Source organism: Pinus tabuliformis, chromosome 6 (assembly GCF_031772625.1).
Source record: "Pinus tabuliformis cultivar Carrire ecotype Pingquan chromosome 6, CPIR1, whole genome shotgun sequence".
Taxonomy (NCBI): Eukaryota; Viridiplantae; Streptophyta; class Pinopsida; order Pinales; family Pinaceae; genus Pinus; species Pinus tabuliformis.
The window spans coordinates 1,718,356,477-1,718,377,442 of NC_142292.1; the positions used below are offsets into that span (position 1 = coordinate 1,718,356,477).

Below are 20,966 nucleotides of genomic sequence, written 5' to 3' on the forward strand. Positions count from 1 at the left end.
TATGAAATCCATCATGTCTAAGATGTGAGATGCTTTGCCAAATATCAAGTATATCAACATATCAAACGTCAATGTTTCTAAGTGACTTTACTATGACTTAATAAAATGTAAGATACTTGTTCAATACCAAATGCATCATCTCATCATAAGTACCATGAATCAAACTTACTTTCATATGCATGCATGAGCCATTTGTGAAGGAGACATTCTCATAATACCTTAGGGCTTGCCTTGCCATCCAATGTTGCAGTTGAAACATTACATCATATATACCTTGTAGTATTCAAATACTTGTGCATCTTCTCATTTGACATTGGCAGCGGGAGCACTTTGTCAACTTCCTTGTCATGGGCAATTGTAGCTCTTCTTTTCTTGCACCAGCCATCTTTTCCTGCATCTCAAATGATCGTCAGGAAGGATCTACTTATCAAATCTTATCAAGAGGTTAGAAGTATCCAAATACTCATATATACATGCAGGAAGTAAAAGAAATAATCAAAACAATAAACTCAAAGAGGAATAGAATCATAAAAGGGTATCATAGAAAGGTACTTGTCTTTTAACGAGAAGAGATCAACTCCCTCTTGAACCATCCTTCAAGAACCATTACCATCCATTATCCATATGACAATGTTGCTTTCAATATTTCAACCAACTCCATTGACAACTAGGCTTGATAAAGACTATCCCATCCAGGGCTTCATCAAGTCTGTCATAAGTGCTTGAACATCTCCACGTTGATCATGCTAGGGTTTCTATATTGCATATCTCAAATATTTGCCATGAACTGGGGTTTATTCCAAACCCTAACCTCATAATATCCATCAAACCCTAATAACTGAATTACCTAGGGTTTCCTTCAAACCCTAGAATTCTTTTCGTTGTCCTCCATCCTCTCTTGCATCCATCAAAGGTGTCTTCATAGGGGTGATATTCAATGACTTTTCTTCAGCCCATCTCTTATACCATTTTAATTTCTTTTAGGGCTTAATTGTTCTTTTCTTTAGATAATTACATTTCATCTTTTCCATATTGAATTCGCCCCGCAACATCATAACATTATTCAACAACATATGCAATTATATAGAAAGAACAATATCATCATCAATGCAGCGGAACGAAAGGGAACAATAGAAGAAAAGCATTCACACATAGAGACACCAGGATTGGTTAGAGACCAGGGAAAAACCCACTACTGGGAAAACCCTTTAAAATTCTTTTTCTATTAGATTGTCTTTAATGTTCAACAGAGAGTACAATGAGCCTAAATCTGCAAATAATAATTCAAGTCAAAGTTTTACTTATCCAAGAGAACAACCAACCAAAATCCAAAAGATCAGCGAATAGTCAAATCTAGTCAAAGTCAAAGTATCAACAGTTTTGCACCTTTGCCTTGTTCTGTACCCAGTTTAGTACTTTCAGTTCTGCGCCCAGTTCGGTACTTTTGGTTCTGTGCCTAGTTCGGTGCTTATGGTTCTGCACCCAGTTCGATACTTTCGGTTTTGCACCCAGTTCGGTACTTATGGTTCTGCACCTAGTTCAGTATTTTCATCCAGTTTAGTACCTTCGCTAGAAACTTCAGATATATCAAGAAGAGAGAGAGAGAGAGAGAGAGAGAGAGAGAGAGGTGATGATATCCAAATGAGCTTGAGGTCACTTGTGTTTATAGCTTTCCAAGGGTGGCCAATTTGCTTTAGGGCGCCCTGATCAAATATGCACATGTAGGCTTTTAATTCAAAAATATATTTTCCCTTGTCCAAATTGAGCGCTTGAATAGTCAAAATTGGTCCTCTTGAAAAGAGGAATCTCGTTCCATGGTTGGAATTTGTCACTGAGCTGCCAAATTAACACCAAGGAGTGACAACAAAGCAAATGGTTTGTTACAACTTATACACTCAGACATTTGCGGTCCCATGTCCACTAGATCTTGAGGAGTGTACGAATATTTCGTTACCTTCATTGATGACCATTCCAAGAAAACCTGGATCTATTTTCTGAAGACCAAGGATGAGGTCTTCGATTGCTTCAAGGAGTTTAAGGCTCTAGTGGAGAATGCGACAGGGAAAAAGATCAGGGTACTTCCCTCAGATAATGGAGGTGAGTACATAGATAGTGACGTCACAGGTTTTTGTGTGATGGAAGGCATCAGGAGGGAGTGGACAACTCCATACAATCCACAACCGAATGGGGTAGTGAAGTGGAAGAATAGATGTATAGTTGGGGTTGCAAAGGCGATGTTATATGACCAAGACTTGCCCAGGTTCTTGTGGGCAGAGGCATGTAACACAACTATGTATGTTTAGAACAATGCTCTTCACAGGGCGTTGGGAAAGATAACGGCAGAAGAAGTCTTCTAAAGGAAGAGGCTAGGAGTCACTCACTTCAGGATCTTTGGTAGCATAGCTTATTTCCATGTACCAAATGAGAAGCACACCAAATTAGGTCAGACTGTAGAGAGAGGATATTTCGTTGGATATAGTGAAACCTCTAAGGCATACAAGATCTATGTTCCTAGCAATAGAAGGAATTGTGAGACGGGACGTGAAGTTTATGGAGGAAAGAGCCTTCAAGAAGTGTCGCGAGATGCCAACCGGTGCTCAGGATGTGCTAAAAGAAGCTCTATTGGTGTAGCTGCAGGGGCAACTGGTGGGACCACCAGTAGGACAGTCACAGGGATCCAGTATAGTTACCAGTACCAACATATCCTCAGGTGTAGGAGATCCAATGAGTTCACAACAGAGGCTGGATGAGGAGCTGGTTGAGCCTCCCACCACTAGTGGCCAAACTAGTAGATAAGTTCGTCAGACATTAAGAGATGTAGAGGAGTTCATTGGAGCTCTGAGGACGAACAAGAGAGAATGCAGATAGCTAGACAAGTACCAAGCATTGGTGGCACAGAAATAAGAACTTGCCAGCTATTAGGATGTCGCACAACATCAGATGTGGGTAGATGCTATGGTAGAGGAGTTTAGTTCTATCTTGACAAACGATGTTTGGGAGGTGGTGCCAAGGCTCGTGGACATGTCAGTTGTGGTCTCTTGATGGATCTATAAGATCAAGTACAATGCAGACGACATCATGGAGAAGTACAAGGTTAGGTTCATGGCAAAGGGGTATGTGCAGAAAGAAGGGATAGATTATGAGGAGACCTTCGCCCTAGTTGCCAAATATACTTCTATCTGGTCAATTATTTCCTTAGCAACACAGATGGGATGGCAAATTCACCAGATGGATGTCAAGACAACATTCTTGAACGAGGTGATAGAGGAAGAGGTATATATCGAGCAGCCAGAGGGCTTTGAGACACATGTGTGATGACTAAAGAAAGCTTTATACCGGTTCAACGAGGCTCCCAGGGCATGGTATGGTCGGGTTGACAACTACTTGCAAAAGATGGGATTCATCAAGAGAGATGTGGTTCCCAAATTTTACTAGTTGATGGTAGAGGATGAGCCACTCCACTCATTCTAGTGTTGTATGTGGATGGCCTCTTCTTAACTAGGTCATTCAGGGCTCATAGAAGATTGCAAGAGGAACCTGGCAGCAGGGTTTGACGTGAAGGACTCGGGACTGATGCAGTACTTCGTAGGCTTGGAAGTGTAGCAAAAATACAAGGAGATCTTCCTTGATCAAGGGAGATATATGACAAAGATTTTGAAGAGGTTCTAAATGCAAGATAGACCCATGTCTACGCCCATGATTACCAACTGGAGGAAGATAGATGCATCAAAAGACAAGGATGTTGACCCAACCTTATATAGACAGTTTATCGGTTCTCTCATATATCTAGTCAACACCAGGCTAGATATTTGCTTCGCGGTCAACACTCTCAATTAGTTTATGGTGGAGCCGAAGGGAGTGAATTAGACAACAATGAGGCACATTCTGATGTATTTGGGTGGCACAATCAAGTATGGGTTGAGGTATATTCGAGGTGATGATGTCAGGCTATGTGGATTCACAGACTCAGATTGGGCAGACAATTCAGTGGACAGGAAAAGTACCTTCTAGTACTGCTTCAACATTGGATCAGGGATGGTTTCTTGGTGCAGCAGAAAGCAGAAGTCAATATCACAGAGCTTTGTAGAAGCAGAGAATATGGCAGCTAGCACAACCATGTTCGAAACTATATGGCTTCGGAAGTTGTTGGTGAGCTTGTTCAAGCAAAGGATGGAGGCAACTAGTGTTTATTGTGATAATTAGAGGTGCATCAAACTCTTTGAAAATCCAGTGTTCCATTATAGGTCGAAACAAATAGATATTCGATGTCATTTCATCAGAGATTGTGTGCACCGTGGAGTAGTCCAGCTACAATATGTTCCCACAGAAGAGTAGGTTGCAAATATACTCACGAAAGCTATAGGGAGAGCTAACTTTGTCTATTTCAAAGAGCAGATGGGTATAGTGGAGAACCGTTTCAATAACAGGGACAAAGTATTTGGATTTCAGTTGCAGCGGCAGTAACAACATGAGATCAATTGCAGTGTAGTGGTAGAGTTGGCAGCAGTACAGGGTGTACACTGTAGTGTCAACAACAACACAGATGCAGTATTATCAGAGTTGCGCAGTAGTTGGTGGACAATGGTAGTTTATCACAATTGTCAGGCATCAACAATGTGTATGGAGGATGTTATGAGACAATTGGAGAACACCTTCCTCACTAAGAGGGATTGTTAGTTTTTGTAGCATCGAATGGTGTTCTAGTCTCAACTTTGGTCTAAGAAACACTAGTACTCCATAACCCGGAAACCTTTTCTGTAAAATCCACCTAGAAGCAGCTCAATTAAGTTAATTAATTAATGATTAAATTTTTCCTAAGTCTAACTTGGGGAAAATGATTAATCAACAACAATTAATAGAGAAAGGTGAGATTTATCTAGAAACTCACACGGATAAACTCAGAAATGATCTCAGTCATCGATAAGGACTTAATTGTGGCCGTAGGTGACCCAATTGGAGATTATAAGAGGTCATCGGTGGGGTTGAGGAGAAATACACTTGAGGACGAGTTACTTGGCAGAGATCAAGTTTCCCAGTTGCAGTGATTCAACAGAGAGAAGTTCAAGCCAAATAGGGGATGCAGAGACAGTGAGGCGCTGAGACATTGAGTTTGGAGGAAGTTTTCCAGCTTTAGAGAGTCAACTACAGGAGGGTTGATTTTCCTTAGTGAGGTTGCGCAGGCAGCTTCAAAGGCGGAGTTTGATTTAGTTGGAATGAGGGTTGATTCAGTTGCCGGAGGCTGGGAGATTTTTCGGAGGGGCTGGCGAGTCATTCTCAGAGGCTGAGTTGGGCTGGATGGCTTGATCAGAGCAGCTTACAGGAAGTGCATGTGAGGGACTGCACAACATTTGCACAGAGGCTGACAGGGGTTTCAAAGCTGCCCAGTTTGTGCCTGTTGTGGAGCAAGATCAATGTCAGTTGAGGCAAGATTTGTCTCACTAATTTTTGTGGCCAGTTTATCTTGTAGAGGATTGCAGTTTTGGGCATCCAGTTGTACTCAGAATTTCACTGTTGCATAATAATAAAAACCCTTAGCTGCTGCACTGGTTTTCTTGCACTGGGTTTTTCCAGTGACATTCGTCAAAAAATACTGGTGTCATATTTTTGTTGTGTGTGCTAGTATTTCTCAGTTTCCAGCATTTTATTTTCCAGTGTTTTTATGGTAAAAATTGCAGTTGTGATTTTATTCGTTGTTTGCCGTAGTAAATAAACTGCTTAATAATTAATCAGTTAGAAGAATAATTTCCAGTTGCTGCAATAGAGTTAAAATTTTCACAGGTAACAGTCAGGATAGTTTCTGAACATACCTTTGGTCTGAAGTTGAAATAGTATATGCTTTTGTCATCATACTTCTGTCCTTAGAAAGGTAATTTTTCAATACTTTAATGGAGAGATATAAACCCCTCCATCCTTATCATGGTTTTAGTGTATTTCACTGCTTTATTTCTTGTGTCAGCACAAAAGCTTTTTCTTGGGAAATGCACAGTGAGGAAAGCATACATCTGTCAGAGGGTTTTGTATCTTATAATGCAGAGTTTTTCATTGAACTGCCAAAAGAATATCTATTTGTATGTGTTAGTGGATGTGTCATATTTAAACCAATATAAGTGAATTTTTTTGGCCTTTGCTGTCTTGTACTTGTTCACATTTGAGGTGGATAATTTCCTTTGCAAGAGTTTACTTTTGAGTCACATGTTGATAGTCAATTATGTACTACGGGCTTATAGTTCAATACCATGCCTACTTAAGTAGTAGCATGCTCATGATACTTACCCTTGTATTTCATATGCAGCTAAAATCTAATATGGTATGTGAGAATGATTTTGTCTTAACAATGGTGTTACAGTGTAATATTCTGGAGTTGGCTTCTTAGCCTTCTGAAGTTGCAAACATTTATATCGAGGGCATCTTTTAGGTATATTACCTTCTAGTGCAAGAAAGTTAAATGTTTAGTTACTAACTGAAGTTGTACAAGGCACAACAATTTATTGACCAACTCATTGAAAGTGGGTTGATGTGGCAAAATGCAAACACCTTAGTCAATGCCAAGCACAATTGTGATAGAACTGAATCAACCCTGCATGTGACATGACTGAGTGGAAAATGCTCATATCGTATAATTTGGCCACAACTGCAACCTAGAGGTCTAGATTATGCTAATAGTGTCGAAGTTCTGAATTAGAGGGATAAATTATGATTTTCAGTGCGTCATGATTGTGATTGAAACTCTTACGATATTTACAATGTGCCCATGTATTCATCATGGTATAGACAATAGTGAGCTTTAAATGAAACAAAATGACCATGTTTCTTATATTCTCTTAGATGCCACTTTATGAACAATGGCAGAAATTAGTTAATTTTAAGAAACCAAAAACTGTTTTCAATATGTTTACTGATGATACTACTATATGATATTTGATTTTGAAATGGGGAAGTATGATTCTAAAACACAATCTCTGTACTTGTTAGGTGCCTATGTTCTATAATGGCCCGGGGGATACACAAGTGAGATCTTGCTGTAATAGGCGACTATAGAGATTCTTGAAAATGCCTCCACAAGCTTATTGTTTGGTGGATGCACTGGTATGGCATCTTGCGCACAATCATCTTTTCCTTGAGAGAAGAGGCAACCTATACAAGTGCTAGCAAAGTGTATAATACATAGGCTATACTTGCAGTGGATGTTATATTTGAATTATGCAAGTGGTTGCAAAACAGAAGGGAAAAAGATTTGAAGAATGAATATATTAATATAACATACTCAATGGGCGAATCCTTTTGAGTTTACAAAATAAGAAGTGTGCATGATGGTATTGTGTTTGAGAAGATATGTAGGTTTTTTCGTTGATGAAGCTTTTGAGTTAACCATGGAAAACATGCCCTTCTCCATCATGTGAAAATTAAAAGGCACTGTAGTTTGGTTATGACAGGGGTATCTGACATTCTCCACACTCAAAAGCACTTCAGCTGAGATGCTATGACTGGGAGTATTTATTCCACGAAATTCACTCAGGGCTTGTACATCTTCCCATCTACAAGGAGCAACCTGCTTATGTCAACAGGATGAACAACAAGGAGTGAACATGTTTTTGGGGAATTCCAGCCTTTGGTGGCTTGGGGGGTATGAAGCACCCTCAGTTTTACCTACAAACACAAACTCTGTTGACAAGAAAATGTTTAGTTCATGAACAAGGCATACTACCATACCCACTCTTGGTCAATTTATTGGTACTGCACATTTCACCTTTTAGAAAATTGTCTAATGGTTTATGGATGGTGTAATTATTAAAGAAAATTGTCGGTTAGGTAGAAGGTTGCCCATTTGGTAAGTATGGAACAGGTTTATTGTAGCTCCAGATGGGTTTTGATTGAGGCAGTTTTTCTGAAAACAAGGAAGTTATCCTATTTTTCATGATTCACAATCACATTACATGTACTATTTGACACACACGTTGCATGCATATCATTATACATCTTTGAAGAGCAAAGACCATGAATGTATCTACTTTTCACAAACGAGTATTAACAAATCCTTTTGGCATGTGACAGAACTAGTAATTGGATGGAGAAATACAACCACATTAGTTGATCACAATAACCTAATGAACACTAAGCTTCGAGTTCTGTATGAAACTTAAATAATAATTTTGCACGCTCTTTTCTAAAGCTTCCATTAAATCATGATTGCTTGTGTGCATGCTTTTTGGCTTTTGTTACTGGGGTTTCAATTCTCGTAGAATGGTTATTTGATGTGCGCGATGTGTTTGTATTGTGACCATAGGCATTTGAAGGCCATAAGAATGGGCTTTGACCTTTCTTTATATTCCATAAAGCTTATATTAAATCTTACGTTATATATGCATGCAACTGTTTGTAAGTGGATGAGATTGTATCATTAGTAGTACTGCGTTTTATTTTTTATTTTGATAGGTTGTGTCTAGGCTTCCTTTTCCTGGGTTTGGACATTAAACTTCGAAAAATTATTGATTCAATTGGATTGGTGGATGCCCCTTTTCCATTGTTTTGACATTAAACTTGGAAAAATTATTGATTCAATTAGATTGGTGGATGCCCCTTCTTGATTTTGGGATTGATTGATATATCCTCGTGTTTATTTTTAGTTGGCAACTTTACTATGATTTTTCTAAGCAATTGATTTCCTTTCCCTTGGTAAGATATTGTGAAAAAATCTTGACATGGTGCTTCCCCTGTGATTCTTAGTCACATTATACTGCAACATTCTGTATGATTGGCATTTTGATTTTTAGTCACATTATACTGCAACATTCTGTATGATTGGCATTTTGATTCATAATTTGTTCCTTATATTGACATTTTCAACTACTTTGAATGACGAGGTTTGGCTGACGTTTTAGTGCACTTTGTTGTAACGTCATAAAATGTTATTTTCGTTAATTTTAAATTTATTTATTTATTTTTAAGTAACATATTGTTAGTTCATGGTTTAACTTCATTGTAAAGTCCCAAGCATTTTTGACCAAGAAATCTGAAAGTTATGAGTTTTCCATGTATAGAGCATGAATTTGGATTCCGTGAAATAATTTGGGTTCTTTGTTATTAACATGTTTACTTCCTTCGCATTTCGTGTTTATACTGTTTTTTTAGTGTTTTCCCGGATCAACATTACTCAATATTTGATGGGTCAATTGTAAGAATCGACTATTGTTTTTTGGTTGGTTTATATTGTAAAAACTAAATTAGTGTATAATTGATCTTGCAATAAACTTGATTATTTCTTTTTATGTTGTTGGGATTGATTTCATTTGCTTTATATGACATTTTCTTTTGACTTACCGGCGAATATATTCACTTAAGTGTTTGAGTGATTCTTTTATGATTACTTATTGCGAATAAAGTTATGATTTTTTGTAATTTTTTAATAACATTTTCAAAGCATTTTTAATAATAATTCATTCTAACCCTAATGAAGTTGAAGCTTTTCGATGATGTCAAATTTGTACATTGTATTTGGACACTTCACTTGGTATACTATTTCATAAATAGAATTTCTTGCAAATTAATTAGCTTGCATTGTTATCACTATTGCATAAATTGAATTTTCTTGTAAACTAATAAGCTTGCACTATTTTATTTCAACAAAATAGTGATACTTACATTTCATTTGACAAGATCTACAAGATCAAACTTGTCATTTTATATTTGAAAGATGGGTTATAATATAAGATAGTTGTTGTCAACCTTGACACAAAATTTGAAGTGTTTACACTTGGATCACATGTGATTAAACAATTGTGATGGTCAAAGCTTAGCTGGCCACATTGGTTTTTTTCCAATGGTGAATTTAGGGTAATCACATATGTAAATTCAATTTAAAGTCTATTACAACATGTTTGATGGTAGATTTGGCTGATTGTCTTTAAAATTGACAACAATGTTATAACTTACACTTTTTAATGACAAATCTACCAACACTATTCTACTTACAACATTGCACGTCAATAGGATTATTTGCAACAAGATTATCCACCTTGTAATATTTTCAAACTAGTTTCTATAATGGTTGTGGCGGTCCACACAAAAATGCCTAAAAACCATGGGCGAAGGTGTTATGTCTATTGTCGTTGATATATGAGGAAAATTTAAAGTCATGACAATATAGCACAAATGTGATTGATAACAAAGATGTTTTGTACTTGTTTTCTCCAATCTATGCATGCCTCGAGGAGTAATGACTAACACAAATCAAGAAACATATTATTTCCATCCTTAATTTCCAAAAGCGAGATGATGTGCATACTGCAATTTTCTAACTCTTTTATTTATTGTGACTATTTATTGATTCGTTTCAACTTTAATCTCCATATGTTTAAACTTTTTATATTAAAAACTCATTTGATGTTTGGGCCAGACTTTAGTATTTTTATTGCCATTGACAAACAAATTTGGCCATATCCATGGAGGGAGGGAATGTTGAGAAAATGGTTGTTATTGATATCAAAGGTTGTCCAACTCAAGATGATATTACAGGCTTAAAGATTATCTCAAGACCTTTCCAATGAGGCGTGGCTTGCCCTCTAACTCCTCAATTGAGGAGATATGAATTTTTCAAGAGAAAATCTGAATTTCTTTAGCCCCAGTCAAGTTGACCATATGGCATGTTGTTGATGATTGACTTTGACAACACAGCTCCTCGAATCTCACTAAGTCAATGAGATAATAATTCGGGGTGCTCATAATTAACTTTGATTTTGTATATATTTTTTGGGGTTTTATGTTTTTTATATTGAAGGTTTATATTACAAGAAAAAAGAATTTACATCAAAAATACAAGAAAAATATACACAATAAAAGTACAATATTTACAACAAAGCAATTGATAGACTAGAGACATAAAATAAAGACAACAATAAAAAAATCAGATTTAGTTTAAAGTACCGATCTAGTCAGAATTTGGGTTTGATAGCCTTGAATTTTGTAGAGCATAAGCTGCAACAATTATAAGAAATCAAGAGAGATTGTTGTTATAAAACGTACAATAAAGGTGGAGATATGTAAAATAACATAACTGTAAAATAAAGGTTGATTTTATTCAAAATGAAAAAGTACAACGAAAATCTTGAAAGTCAAACTTTTGTGAAAGCCTTTGACCAATCTCAACACAAAATTATTGCAATGTGACATCAAGTCATATACAATAGCTTAGAAAACAAGCAAGGATGGGAGCATATTGAAATCCTTCATGCAAGTACATATATGGGCAATTTGTTCTTTATAAAATAATAGTTGTTAACATTGGTTAAAAGATGAAGAAACCCTCAAACACTAATAAAATATATTAGAAAGACAAAATATTTGAAAAAATCCTTGAAAATATTAATGAAATCACCATAATTTGTCTCCCCTTGGTGAAGTGAGATTGTTGTCACCATCAAGATTAGCTTCCAATTTTTAAGAAATTAAAATCGAATGGACATAATGACTACCAGAAATTTTATGGCATCTCTCTTTTCACAGTTCTGTCTCCCTCTACCTTAATAGATCTCATCTCATTTTAGAGGACCTGAAAACAGTTTTAGGATGTTTCTTTGTTTAAAAGATTGTGTGATATATTCATTTTCTAATCTGATTGATTAGAAAGTGAGAGAAAGGGATGTTCAAAAGACATACAAAATTGATTTATGAAACTTTTTACGTTGGATCCCAGTAGGTGGGACCCTTCTCTTTAATACATAAAAATGAAACTTTGCAATCAAATATTTTGCTCGACATTCCCCAATTGGGGTGCGAGCCGAGCCCAGTGGGCTTGTCTTGGCCCATAGATTAATGCGTATTCTCAAGATCGTCTTGGCCACCCTTTGCATGCATGCAACACTTGGATTGGTGGCAGTATGCATCCATTGTTTAATACTCGAAGGCGGTAGAGTTTTAAGGACACCTGGAGTGGGAAACAATCTGTTTGGGTTGTTGAGTAAGGTAGCTTGGGCACTTATGCTCTCGTGGATCTAGTGTGCGAGGGGGATTCCGAGGCCAGAGGTCGTCGTCTTCTCCAGGTTTGGCAGCGTTTATTGGTATGTCTTTGGTCTTAACTCAACAAATTTTGTTAGCATAGAGCAGTGAATTCGACCTTTGGTCGGTGATTTGTGTGTCTGGGCTATGGGGTAATGGGCATTGGAAGTGCCAGAGGCATGGCCTCACTAGGTACCTGGTTGGGTTTGTGTCCATTGTACTGCTCCTCTCGGTGTCCGTAGAGTATGTGCTATGGTTGTCTCGCATGGGTGCATGCATGGACGGGGTGGTAAAGAGTTGTGAATGTGGAAACACCCCTCACGAGGGTTTGAAAGAGATGAAAGGGGGTTGGGTCTGTGGAGAATTGGGTTTGATTCTAGATTACCTCGGCATGGAGAGAGCTCATAGTCGAGTTAGGGGTTCATGGAATTCCAAATATACCCTTTGGTGGCAGAGGGGCGAAGGTCGAAGAGCCCTGTTGGCCAGTTTTTTGGGTCAGTCTGGTCTGGTGGACTAGAATGTCCTGGGTTGGGAACCTTTGTTTAGACAGGAGTCAACTTTGGTTTCGGCGTTGGGTATGGCTTGATGCCGAGCATATGAATCCAGTGTTTGTGTATGGGGTTTTTATTTCCATAGCCTAAGCATTGTGTATGAAGTCGCGTGGAAGGGGTTTGGTGGGCTACGAGCTCAGTATCGTGGATGGCCTGAATTCCCTTTCAATTCCTGTTATAATGTTTGGCTCGTGAACTTAATAAATGGGGGAAAGTGCTGTTATAATATTGAGGCCCTGGAAAGGGTTGGCACGGTCAGTTCATTCAAGCTCTGCAATGGGCAGAGGAAGACAATTGAAAACAATGGTACTATAATCATGTGTTGGCATCCAATTAGTGGCAAAATGTGGAGTGGGTTCCTTACTTCGCTGGTTTCGTTTGAATTTAATTTAGCAAGTTTGCAATGTGGGTGCGACCTTTGGTAGCGTTGAGCACCCAAACTACGACCCTGCTCTGGGGGAAATTCGGTGTTGGGAAAAGAACAATATTTGTTAGGCAACAACAATAGCATGCCCCAGGCAAAGGGTACAAGGAAAAATGGTAGTGGAGGCCGAGGACAGGGAAAGCAGAGAAAGGTCGCCTCGTTGTCGAGAAGCCAACCCATCTCTTCCAGTGGGGCAGCTAGGGCGGGTTGAGGACGTAAGTTGCCCTCTTGCATAATTGAGGAAGCGACCCAAGCTTTCCATGTCAGTAGCTCTAACCTGGTTAGGTAGTTGATCGCAAAGTGGGAAGATTAAATTCGTTAGACCACAGAGAACTTTGATTTGGACATGGATGAGTGGCAAGTAGTGGCCCTGGATCTAGGCCACACGTGGAAGAGTAACCCAATACAAGCAGATAGTGTGCTTGTTATGGATGATGAAGATCATTCTGGGGAAAGCTCTAGAGCAGTGTCCTCCTGACATGCATGTAGCCCCCCGAGGGTAGCCGAATTATGCCAAAGAACTTCAAAAAATTCAGTTTCAATTGCAACAACATAGTGGTCTACTGAGTCGAATTGAGCATCACATCCCATGCATAACCCACACAGCGTTGCCTGGTTCCACTGTGAAGGACCTTGCTTCGGTGGATTTAGCTGATGATGAGTAGCGACAGTGCATCTGTGTTTTTTCATTTTGAATGTTTCAGTCCCAAAGTTTTAGACTTATTACCAGTTACGTTTATAGTTATTTAGAAAATAGGAAGTATAAAGACTCCCAGGATTATATAGCATAGCTGGACAGACTTATTATTTTTTTTCTTATGGATGGCATATTTTACAGTTAGGTGGCCAACAAACCGGGTTTCCCTCTGGGCAGGTTGAGGCCACCTAACTCCCAGGCACATGGATGTAACTTGCTTTATTTTCGAAAATTAATAAAAAGGTACCACCAAGCTTACAAAATAAAATAAAATATTTTGTTCGACATAATATCCAGCCATAATCATAATAACATATCACAAAGGGGCATACCATAACCACATGTGTAACCAACCAAACATATGTCACATTATTAAACTCCCTCTGCATATGATGTCAAGTAAAGATCAAATCAACATCATGAAAAGTAAACCCTTGTGTCTCCCAAAACACCTTGTTCTCCCTTATATATATATATATATATATATATCTTGCATGTGCCATAAAAATGTATAAATAGAGTGTTGTATGTTTGATAAAACTCCATACTATAAATAAAACATCATAAGTTATCCACATGTGTGTGTGCACATCTCTCATGAAGTGTCTAAATAAAAATTGCAGCAGTAGCATATTTCACCAACATATATGTCAACAAAATAGTAACAAAAGCTCCAGAGTATCCACAAGTGCATCAAAATTGTACTACAAGCAACCATAAATTATTGTCCCTGCTTGTGTGATGGAGCACTCTGCATGTTTCTCTTCTTAGTGAGGGTAGGACGTAACAGAAGTTGAAGAGCCATGTGAAGAATCAAAAGAGTGACTTGGGTTGTAGATGGAGGATGTTGACTAGCAGGTGCGAATGGTTGTGGTGTTATTCATGGAGAATGTACAACACACAAAGCCATTCACTGTAAATGATGAGAGGAAATTGCTTCAAAAGGAGGAGGCAATGAAGTAGTGGGCCAACCTTGAAAAGAGCGCAGAAACTGTGCAAGAATTGCAGTTTGCCAACCATCATTGTTAGGGGCACTGAGAAGAGTAGATACATGTGTTGACACAAGGATGTTGATGCTAGGTGCATGATGAACATGGGGTTGTTGCGGTTGGGCCACATATTGAGGGATATTCCAGTTTAAAAGGTTAACAACGCCAATGTTGAGCAATTGTCTTTGTTCTTTTGAATCAACGTCAAAATGAATTGATAGTTCGAGTCTTCTATACCTCCTTACTCCCAAATTTTGGCCTTTGTTTCCTCTTCCTCTATCTCTGCCTCTATTTTTGTTAAAGAAACTCATGCTGGAAATAATCATAACAATTAATTTCACATATAATAAAAGATAAGGCATCTTACATTAATGAATTGATTAATTGTTTAAGTTAAAAAACAAACCAAGTAATGAAATCAAGAGGGGATCATTGCTTGGCAAGTCGACTTGGTTAGCCAATATATAAAAATATTTAGTTATTTTTGCAAAGAAAATATGGATACATGAACCCAAATTCCTATGTATATATGTGTATTACAACATAACACTAGAATAGAGATTAAACTAATAAGGAGAGAGGTCCATCTTGTGTCTGGAGCGTAAAGGGAAACATAAAACAAAGCAAACAAATATTTTTGTTACTTGTTTAATGAGCCTCAACCCTGTATTTTGTTGTTGACCTTTATATATATATATATATATTTCTTTTTTATTGTGTATATTTTTGTTTTATTTTATTTATTTTCCATTAATTATTTTTATTTTAGTTTATTTTATCTCCATTAATTACTCTAATTTATCAAATGATCTTGTCTCGATTAGGATCTTGACTCCTTTTTTATAATTTTTGACTTGCATTCTTGTTTGGAGTTTGATAATTTAAATATTATTTTTCAAAAACTAGCCATTTAATATACTCATTACTTAATAATATTTGTTTTTAATAAATCAATAAATTATTATAATAATTTAAATATTATTGTTCAAATATAGCGATTACTTGAAATTACGATCTGTACATTGCTCTCTATTTAAGCCTTTACCATGGTTTGCCTCTTTATCTGGCTCTGATGATGAACCACACTTGTTGGTTCAAAAGGCGTGGCCAAAAATTTCTCTTATGTGATTTCTACTGAAAGACTTTTCTTAAAAAAATATATCAGTCAATTTATTTTACAAGGAATTTTGTGGTACAAATCATACTTACACATCTCAAGGGGAGTTGACTGCGTTTTATTTTTGTAGACAACAGGGAAAGTATGAAAAGGTGGTTGAAATTATTGAGGGAAAGTGGTTTCTTTATCCCTTTTCAATTTGACTATAATTAACAAAAAAACAAAGTTCAAGCGGCCAATAACAATCGATCCCAAAGCAGCAATGTAAGGAACTATAATAGGGTTATAAAATGACGATATTAGTTTGCGCACTAGCAATAATCGCATGGTTTTTTTCCTGAGACTAATTATCTCCGAGGCTCCCATGGACTGGTTAGGGTTTGAGGGCTTTGATAGCCAGGGTCGACATGATTAAGATTTTTTTTTTTTTGAAATACCAGAAATTAAACCCCTGTAAATAATGAGAGACTAATCATGAAATTAAGTAATTGGAGGGGGGTAAACAGGGAACTAACTCCTTTAAAAATATTTGATACATGGTCTTATTTTTATAATATAACTTGAATACAACGAAAGACTTTTGCATGCAACAGAGTAGAGGGCTTGCCTCTGCAAACTTATTGTAACTTGGTAAATGCCAGGTATTTTGTGCCTGAGGGAATACCTCAAGAGCTCTGACCTCGGGTGTGCAGGTGACTTATCACGAAAGTAAAGTTAAACTGACTAGGAGTATTCGAAACCATTCGAAACCAATTGGAGTAAAATGAGAAATTCACCATAAAAACCAGTAGTAAAGAACAGTTTGCAGACTTAACCATAAGAAAAAACTTTGAGCTAATGAGTCAACACTGTGCCAAGTAATGTAACCTAAAGTGAAAAAGGGCACAAAATGAGAGGATCGACACAGAACAATCACCAAACCCATCAATGGAAGACAACCCATTAAATAAAACATATCTGTGAAATCAGTGTGTCTAGGGGCCAAAGGAGCTCGCCTAAACAAAGAATGTGCAAGTTGTTGCTTCTCTATTCCAGCATGGTACTGGGTTTTTCTTTGTTTTTTGTTGTGTCTCCAAAAACAAGTGAATGATACAAAATCAAAGAGTTTACCTTTAGGAGTCCGTGGAGGGAGAATGAGAATGGAGGAGGAACATTGAGGCAAGGACATATACGAGTAGTCAATGCATGCGAGTAATTCAGAGAATAGTGAGTTAATGCCACAACAAATCCGGGACATAGGGTGGTATGTGAAGCAATGAAGCATATTAAAACATCATGGCATGTCATTTGGTTGGCAGGCATAATCCAATAGGGATAAGCCAATATAGCGGGATCAATGCCAACAGAGACATGACTCAACGGTTTGGAGGGTATGGCACTATGAAAATCTTTTAATACTTAAATTCAAGCCATAGAAAATGGGTCAAACACGCAGTATAAGTCACCAGGACATAATGCACTTAAACCTTGTTCAAACCAATGGGACTTTAATAGAGCTCCACGTAACAATCCATCTCATTGTTCATGATTATAATCACAAACGAATAGTTTATAGATAAGCATTGATTGTAAACCTTACAACTTTGGGCATTGAAACAAATGATATGACCTATCTCTGATATTAATACCATCGCATTGGTTATGTTGCATATGAACCCAAACAAAATGCCAACGATCAACTTCTGATGACTATCAATCGTTGTCAATGTAATTGGTGGACAAATCAAGCACCGTGATTTCAAAATATCAAAAAGCTTTAAAACTTGTTATATTACATTATTCCTCCAAATGTACTCGATATATGTATATATTGCAAGCAACACATATGTCATACTATAAACTTTAAGCGTATACCATAGTTCAATGCAACATTTAAAATCATAACGATTTCCCTCGTACCCTCCAATAACACCTACATATGCTTATTTCATATATATATATACACATTTGCACCATGTAATATATTATGCATTCAATGATTGTTCTATGCCCAAACCTCCAATTAAACTGTGTAAATATATAACTTTTAATATTTTGTCAAAAAAATGTGCCCACTTCATGTATATAAAGGTCAATAGCATTATATGGTCAAAGAGAGTCTTTCAAAGTTAAGATGCCCCACACACTCATATAATTCATGTATTTTTTAAACCAATATACTCTCCAGCCATCAACCATGGTGGATATTGATCTTAAATCCTTTTGGCATAGATTTTTCTTGAAGAGTTCCACTTACTAGGTCAATTTTATTGAAATTTTTGATGTCTTTAGGGGAGTGTTAGTTTAAAGATGACTGCAATGGTTTGCATAATTTAATTAATATTGACAAGTGTTAACATTGGTGACTCCACAAGGAGACTTGCTGGAATCAAGCCAAAACACAACATTTCTGGTTGAAACAAACATGATTTCAATTGTAGAAGAGTAGGATGCAAGGTCACGTGTTAGGTTTTGGTAGCATCAGAGTGCTCTAGCCTTGAAAATTGGTGGAGAGGCTAAGGCATATGAGTTCTAAAGAACCCAGAAACTGTTTGGTGAAATTTCACATGGATTGTATTTTATTAAAATAATTAATATTTTTAATGGAGTTCCTATGTCTAAACTTAGAGAAAATTAAAATATTAATGAGTATTAATCAAAATAAGGGTGAGAATGATCTAGAAGGCGGATCAAGTCATGTTTTAATCTTAGCCGTTGATTAGAGACTTAATCTCAGTTGTTCAAGACTCAATAGGAGAAGTATAAAATGGAGGCTTGGGGTTCATTTGAAAACACACACAGAGGGAGACAATTGATCTAGAGTTCGATTTATGGGGCTAGGAAGCTGAGAAATTCGAACTAAGTGATCATTATACAGCAGAGGGGCAGTGAGAATCCAGAAGGAGGAATTTTTGAAGAATATTGACAGAGAGACGAAGAGAGCTTGCAGAGAGGCAACACAATAGCCGAGAGAGCTGACGCATAAAAGCTGTCTGTCTCGCAGAATCCAAAACTGCCAGAACAACCAAAATTGTTGGAAACTTCCAGGAACTGCCAGAATTGCCGGGAGAGCTGACGCAGAGGCAACGCAATAGCCAAGAGAGCTGACGTAGAAAAGTTACCTGTCACACAGAATCCAGAATTGCTGGAACAACCAAAATTGCCGGCAACTGCTTGAACAGCCCGGAGAACTGACACAAAGGGCAAAGAAGGTGACACAGGGCTGACGCAGAGCCAACGCAGAAATAATGGGGGTTAGCCAGTCTTGTGCCGGATCAACGAGAATTTTTCCGGGTGAAGTGAGGTAAAACTCACTCAGGTTTTCCACCAATATTTTCTCTGTAAAGGATTGCTAAATGAGCATCCTAGATTTGTATTCATATATTTCTCCTGCATAATAATAAACCCTCAAAACTGTTGCATCGGTTTTCCCACATTGAGTTTTTTCGAGGACTATTGTGTCCAAAAATAAGTGTCCTATGTATCTTGTTCTTTGCTTTGTTTTATGTTTCATGAGATCAAATATTCAATTAGTGTAGACTACATAAGTAATTTGCTTCCGTATTCAAAAGAATAACTTGGTTAATGTATGTTAAAAAAATCATGTAGGTGAAGTAGATTTAGATTTGCTGCAGTAGGGGTTCCTACCATGTAGGAATTTTCACATGGTATCAGAGGATTGATTTTGAAACAGGAAGAGCAGATCCAATGTTGATTAGTGACGTTTAAAGTTACACTTAGCAGCAATTCGAATCCCCTTGAAGGGATTGCACAATTCTTGTTGGGAAGCAGATCTGAGGAAATTTCTCTCTGAGTGAGACGACAGAGAGGTACAATTTCTAGTTCGTGAGTTTGTAGAGGCAGAGGGAGTGACGCAGAGCCTCAGCGCAGTGCTTGAAGGGCGTAGTTTCCGTCAGGGAATAAATTCACTGGAAAGGAACGGAGATACGTAGAAGGGGAATTTTCTCCTCAGAGAACTTTCCGCTTGAAAGTTTGAATTTCTCACTTGCTGAGCAGTGCTAAGTAGTGACTAGAGGAGCCAGTTCGACAATTGGGTGAGATGGCATTGCATGGGCTCAGAGACCAGGACAGGTTAGAAGGTGCTTCCAACTATGTCATATGGAAGACCAGAATCTTATCTGTTCTAGAGGAGTATGATCTCGAGGCCTACGTCAATAATGTTATAGTTGTTCTTGCTGAAAACGATCAAAAGAAGAAGTACAAGGCCGAGCAGGGGAAGGAAAAGAGGCTCATTCTTGATGGAGTTTTAGATCATGTGGTCTCACACTTGCAGGGAAAGAATACAACTCGAGAGATGTGGGAAACCTTGTCATCTCTGTATGAAGGCTCTTCCGAACAAGGGAAGATGTATCGAGAGCAGAAGTTGTAGGGGATCTTGATGTAGAAAGGAGAAGGGGTGAACCTATATATTCAACATCTTGAGGACACTAGAGACCAGCTTGCTGTAGTGGGGTCCACTCCTCAGCCAACTGCGATGGTGAGGATAGCCTTGAATGGAGTCTTGGATGAATGGAAAGTTTTCGTCCAAAGCATATTGGGCAGGGAAAAACTACCTTCATGGGAGGAGATGTGGGTGGCTCTTCAATAGGAGGAGTTAAGGAGGGACCTAGTGAAGGTCAACCTCAATGGCAGCAGTGGGAGTGGCACAAAGATGAAGGAGGAGGAGGAGAACACAGCTCTAGCATCGAAGGGACAACAAAAGAAAAAGCAGAAAAAGGACATTTCAAAGGTGAAATGTTTCAGATTTGGCGAGATGGGTCACTTTGCATCTCAATGTCCTTTGAAGCAAAAGGATAAGGATGAGAAGCATGATCCTAAGGTTGCAACTATGAACATTGACAAGGAAGAGTTTTCCATGAGTGCTCATGCATCTCTGGGAGGGAGATCGAGCGATATTGAGCTGTAGTCAGGAGGACTACATGTGGGCAGGATCCTTGAGGAGTCCACCTCTTGGATCAATTCCTTGCTACAGGAGCCTAAGATTCAGCAGTAGCAAGATAGAATTAGTGTTAGATGATGCAGTGGATTGTTTGGAGGATAGATGTAGTAGCTTGGAACTAGAGACTGATCACCACAAAGCAAGGTTGGCAATAGTGCAGATGGCATAGTGTAAAAGTCAACAACAACGCAGAATATTCAGAGGGTCAGAATCAACAACAATTAGATTCCAACATTCATTGTAATACGCTGAACACAG

At 37.9% G+C, this 20,966-nt stretch overlaps 1 long non-coding RNA gene across 1 annotated transcript; it reads left to right on the forward strand.

Annotated features, from left to right (window-relative positions):
* The first annotated feature begins 5,333 nt into the window (after positions 1–5,333).
* LOC149265648 (uncharacterized) lies at positions 5,334–8,019 on the forward strand. Its single transcript, XR_016260085.1, has 2 exons — positions 5,334–6,415; positions 6,973–8,019. It is a non-coding gene; the product is annotated as an uncharacterized LOC149265648 (long non-coding RNA).
* The last annotated feature ends 12,947 nt before the right edge of the window (positions 8,020–20,966 follow it).